Genomic DNA, 6,176 nt, shown 5'->3' on the forward strand with positions numbered 1-6,176 from the left:
GTAAAATAACAAATACAACATTTATGTATATATTCACATACATTAAAAATATTGCCAATTTCAGTAAACAAACAAATGTAATTGAAAATGGATATCTGAAACCATCAAATGTCAGTTTTACAAAACACATCCAGTGAATTTCCAGAGGATCTCAAACTCTCATTTTGTTTGTACCTGTCAAACACAATACCCTTCACAAACCACAACCCTTTCTGAACATTTAATTCCCTAGATGTCCTTCGTGACTTGATGTATCTTGTTACATAGTTACTGTAAACCCTGTACCCACCCACTGAACAAAACAATTGGGTCTACCTTCATTCCAAGGAAAAGTGGTGACCTTGTCAGTCATTCTTAATCGAACTGTATAAGAGTTAAGAGACCCTGTATAAAATTGTATTTGTCGCCTCCAACTCGGAAGAACGCGCTTTAACCTGACAGGAACCATCGCCAGACCATCTCTCGCCATGTCCATTGTAGCCAGTCGTAGCCACAGCTCGCGTAATGGTGTCGGTTCGAGTGGCCTCCGTTCGTCCGATGGGATGCAGTTTTCCAGCGGTTTGGGGGGCGGTAGATCCAGTATGAGCGTGTTCTCTGTTGGGAGCAGTCGCGCGCCGAGTGTAAACAGAGGTGCCGGGAAATACTGCACCCGTATCTATCAGTCTTCTTTCTCTATGGACGGGCCAGTCCGGATTACTTTTGGCGCCAACGAGAAGCATACCATACAGAATCTGAATGATCGTTTGGCCACCTACCTGGAAAAGGTAAAGCAGAGTGATGGAGATGTGTCTGGAGATTAGGTGCGCTCTGCGATATTATGCACAGCCCAGATTATGCGCTTGGAGACCGAAAGTCAAGGCACGAACGACAAGGCAGGGTGATCAATCTTTTCAAAACATAATTTATTCGATGATATAGAAAACTGCTATGAGAAGGTGATCTTTAATATTTGTTATAAAGCTTTTTTACATTTTTTTATAACCCCTTTCACCAATACTATCCACAATGTTCAATTAAATGTGATAACACAGTAGGCTACAGCTAATGGACCCAATACACATATATTTAAAACGACTTTTACTTAAATTTAAACTTTTTTAAAACGATGTATTCCACCATTAACTTTTCTAATTGTAAAATTGCTGTTGAGAAGAAACAGTAACCTATCGTTTTCCTGTAAAGCTCAAAGGGGAAATCTTATTATTAACATTTACACAAGTTCGTACATAATGAGGACAATGACATAGCAGGATTTTATTATTTCGTTTCAATTCCATTATGTTGGGGATTATTTCATGGGAGTGCGCTGATTCACATAACGTGATGGGATGCGCCCCCAAATGGAACCTATGGGTGCTATTTCGGATACAGCCATGAACTGAACTGATTCCCTCCACTCCCTGTTTACACAGGTGCACTCTCTAGAGGCAAGTTGGAGCTGCAGATCAAAGAGTTCTACGAGATGAGATCACCAACTCACAAGAAGGACCACATTGGGTTCCATGCCACCATCACAGACATCCGCAACAAGGTACTTCTGGGTAATGTAGTCATAATGTAGCAACCTAGTGGCCATACACTGGTTGAATCAACATCGTTTCCATGTCATTTCAATTTAAATATGTTGAACCAACGTGGAATAGACGTTGATTTGATGTCTGTGTCCATTGGGAAGGGAGGTGGGGATTGGATTGAGAAGGCGCCAACAGGTTTGTGAAAGATGAGAGTCATTAGATAAGTGATAGATTTTAGGTATAATTCCTATTGTCTATCTTGTTGACCGTTGAAAAATGGTGTCCTGTTGTTTATGAATGAACTGTAGACATGAACCAGATCTGTTGATCTATACATAGTTGACTCTGTAATTACATCCCATTGACTGTGGCTGTCCTCCTGTTCCTAGATCCAAGCCAGGTCTGTGGAGAACTCTCAGATGATCCTGCGGGTGGATAATGCCAGACATGCAGCTGATGTCTTCAAGATGAAGTAGGTGCACTTCCTCTCTGTACTGTACATGGCCTCTGTGAGTGTACTGATTCTGTTTGTAACTCTTGGCCTATAGGTTTGAGATTGAGTAGATGCAATCCTCCCAGATCTACAGAAATGCTTATGGGGTAGGCAGGGGCTATGGATGAGTTTATGGTTGGGCAAGTTGTATCTTGGTTTGTTGTGAGGAGGAACTAATCAAGCCCTCTTCTTTCCTCAACCCCTGTAGGTTAGAGACGGAGGCTAACATGCGTATGAAGATGGAAGGGGATGTGGCTCGTCAGAGAGGAGTCCTGGACAGCTTTACACTCACCAGAGCAGAACTGGAGATACAGATTGAGGGGCTGAAGGAGGAGCTGGTCTACCTCAGGAAGAACAACGGGGAGGTAATTTCTCCTCACACACTCAAGTCGTAACACTTGTGCTGTTGGCTGAAGTCTCAATATGCCAGGACAGCCACATGGGGTTTTTCATTTGGACACAATGGCTTCGCCTGTAGTTTTTGCAATGTTTTCGCATTGAATGTATTTATCAATTCTCAGTGGGTTTGAGATCTTTCCATGTTTGGACACAAGGGGGCAAAACTCACCCACAACAAATCTAGGGCAACTTCACTGTTATTAGTACTCAAATATACAAATTGTTTTCAGGTGCTTTTGCCCTTCCATCTGTATAAGTAAACTACAAATCCCAGGTATTATAGCACAATTTGTCCCCCTTTTCCTGTTGTTAGGAGATGCATTTGATGCGGACGCTGCATTGTGGTGCTGTGAATGTGGAGATTGGACTGTGCTTCCTCAGTGGACATGAGCAAGGTGCTGGAGGAGATGAGGACCCAGTATGAGGGCATGATAACGAAGAACCAGAGAGATGCTGCCAAGTGGTTTGAGAGCAAGGTGAGACAACTTCTGAAAATAGGACAGGGGGACTCGAAAGATGTGGGCATGGGTCCCTAAATGTGTTTTGTCAGAGGCACAATTGACATATATTCTGTGAAGTGGTACTACACTTTTGACTAATTGTGTGTGTGTGTGTGTGTGTGTGTGTGTGTGTGAGAGAGTCAGTCAGTCAGTCAGTCAGTCAGGTGGAGGTGCCTCAGAACCACAGAGGTGAAGACCTCTCAGTCTCAGGTGACTGACCTGAAGAGGACCTTCCAGAGCCTGGAGATTGAACTACATGGCCTGCTCACTCAGGTATGATGTCAAACCATCTTAGTGAATCAGCATCCCTAAACATACCTCTGTTCCTAAAATATGGAATTCCTTTAGGTCTTAAAAGAACAGTACACTCCAAAATCAAAGTTTGTTAGATGTTTTCAGACCTCCACAGTGGTCTAATGTCAAGGTGTTCTAACACTTTATGCACACCAATCTAACTATCTCTATCCTTCTTCATCTCCCTCTTTATACATTTCTACTACCCTCCCCTTCTTTCCTTCATCTTCATCCCTTACAAACATAAACGCATTGCTAGAAGGGGTACCTGGAGCAGAGCGTCGTTGATATAAACGGCCGCCACGGCTCCCAGCTGAGCCAGCTGCAGGTTTGTATCAACAGCATGGAGGAGGAGGAGCTGCAGCAGCTCAACGTCAGCATCCAGCAGCAGGCCTCTGAGTACCAGATCCTCCTGGACATCAAGATGAGGCTGGAGATGGAGATCGCTGAGTACAGGAGGCTGCTGGATGGAGAGGGACTCAGGTGAGAGGGGATAATGGAGGGGCAGGAAAGAGAGGGGGATAGCGAGATGGGGGAATGGAAAGAGCGGAGAGTAGAGGGACGATGGAGATTGAGCAAGTTGGAGTAATTGGGGGTTGGAGAAGAGGGGAAGGAGGGGATGTGGGATGAGAGTGGAGGGAGGGAAGATTAAGGGAGAAAGGAAAGACGGAAGTAGAGAGAGGGAGAGGTTAGTGGAAGAGAGTGTGGACCATAAATATGTGGTACCACAGTATCTAAGGTAATTTATTCTGGTGTTAGGTAAATACACAGTTGGTTGGTATGGTGTACTCCAGTACCCACAAGGCTTTTTGTAAGCTGTCCCATCTCCTTATCAATGCTGGTACGCTACAGTGGGTTCAGTGAATGACAGTTGTTTATTAGCACCTCATTGCAAACTAGTAGATCAAGATGTGTGTTGGTGAGTTTAGCTGACCGTACGTGTTCTTCGCCTGTGTCTACCAGTAGGCATGTGGAGACCAGACAGGAGGTCAGGAAAGTGATCGTGGTCGAGAAGGTCCAAGAAGTACAACAAGTCCAGGAAGTGGTGGAAGGTGAGCAAGCAGGAGAATAATTAACAAAACAAATGAATCAATGAAAGTTTCAAGTGTTGTTACCCATAATACACACAATTCATTCATTCTCTTTCAATTTTGCCACAGCGTATTACCCCCACATTAGAAGTGTGTGAGGGTGATTGTGGAGGAGGAGGTGGTGTCCACCGTAGTTGATGAGAAGGTCCAGGAAATGAACGAACTGAGAGGTCGAGATAGTTCCAGAATCTGGTGAAGAGGTAACACTCTTGCCTCTGGACCACAAATACCCCTGATGATGGGGGTTCAAACCATATATGTAATATGTCCCTTTTGACGGGATTGCATCAGCTGAATGATAACTGATGTAATTTACTCATGTTACCTTATAACTCTCATGTGGACAATTTAATATTATTTCTAGAATGTGTTTTTCCCATTGTTCCATTCATTGCCACCAGGTGGCATTATCTCATTTAAATATCTTTGTGTAACCCCATTAAAAGTGAAAATGATTTGAGTAAATTGAAAACAGATTGGTACAGTTACATAAGTGACATCAGGGAAATACAATTTGCTTCATCAGCTATTATAAAGGTATTTTAGCTCCATTGTATACTCCCAGGACCACAAGCCATGAATGTTCTCTGTACTCTAAGACAGGTTTAAAGTTCATGTTCTATAGTTCTATAGGCCTATATTGAAGCAACATCTCAAGACATGACAGGAAGTTAAGGCTTGGTTGCAAATGAGTCTTCCAAATGGACACTGACCCCAGGCATACTTCCAAAGTTGTGGCAAATGGCTTAAGGACAACAAATTCAAGGTATTGGAGTGGCCATCACAAAGCCTTAAAAAGAACACAAAGAACTTAAAAACCTTGTGTAAGCAAGGAGGCCTACAAACCTCAGTCAGTTACACAAGCTCTGTCAGGGGAATGGCCCAAAATTCACCCAACTTATTGTGGGAAGCTTGTGGAAGTCTACCTGAAACGTTTGACCCAAGTTAAACAATTTAAAGGCAATGCTACCAAATACTAATTTAATTGAGTGTATGTCAACTTCTGACCCACTGGGAATGTGATGAAAGAAATAAAAGCTGAAATAAATCTCTCTACTATTATTCTGACATTTCACATTCTTAAAATAAAGTGGTGATCATAACTAATCTAAGACAGAACATATTTACTTGGATTAAATGTCAGGAATTGTGAAAAACTGAGTTTAAATGTATTTGGCTAAGGTGTATGTATATTTTCCCGACTTCAGCTGTAGCTTATGCTTTCAGTACTAGATTCATTCTCTGATCCTTTGATTGGGTGGACAACATTTCAGTTCATGCTGCAAGATCTCTGATAGGTTGGAGGAAGTCCTCTGGAAGTTGTCATAATAACTGTGTAAGTCTATGGAAGGGAGTGAGAACCACGAGACTCCTAGGTTCTGTATTGAAGTCAATGTACCCAGAGAAGGATGGAAACTAGCTGTCCTCTGGCTACACCATGGTGCTGTTGAGGCTACTGTGGACATAGTTGAGGATACAGTGCTTTAAATGAATTATTTGGCGATGTGAATATATTTAGTATAGTTTTATATTAAAGTGATTACATTTTACATTTTTCACTTATATTTTTCTGAAATTCACTGAGGAGGATGGTCTTTCCCTTCCTCCATTGAAACAAAGTGTGTAGAGAATCAGTCGGTAGAGTTTCAGCAGAGAAAGTTTCAGTTACATCTATATATAAGTTTTTAAACAGCTAAGAGTATGACATAGAGTAGCTCTGGTCCAGAGCGTTACGTGCAGCTTGAGCCATCAAGGCTCCCACCGCAGGTAAGGCTCTGGACCAGAGCTAAACATGGAGCAGATACAGTGAAGGCAGGTTTGTCACGCAGAGAAATGTTGGGCCTCATTCAACATCATTCAAAAACATTTTACAAGTTCTATATAG

At 42.5% G+C, this 6,176-nt stretch overlaps 1 pseudogene; it reads left to right on the top strand.

Moving 5' to 3' along the window:
• Positions 1-449: 449 nt before the first annotated feature.
• Positions 450-5,341, top strand: LOC118389265 (keratin, type I cytoskeletal 42-like; annotated as a pseudogene).
• The last annotated feature ends 835 nt before the right edge of the window (positions 5,342-6,176 follow it).

Source organism: Oncorhynchus keta, unplaced genomic scaffold (assembly GCF_023373465.1).
Source record: "Oncorhynchus keta strain PuntledgeMale-10-30-2019 unplaced genomic scaffold, Oket_V2 Un_contig_24099_pilon_pilon, whole genome shotgun sequence".
In the NCBI taxonomy this organism is placed as follows: Eukaryota; Metazoa; Chordata; class Actinopteri; order Salmoniformes; family Salmonidae; genus Oncorhynchus; species Oncorhynchus keta.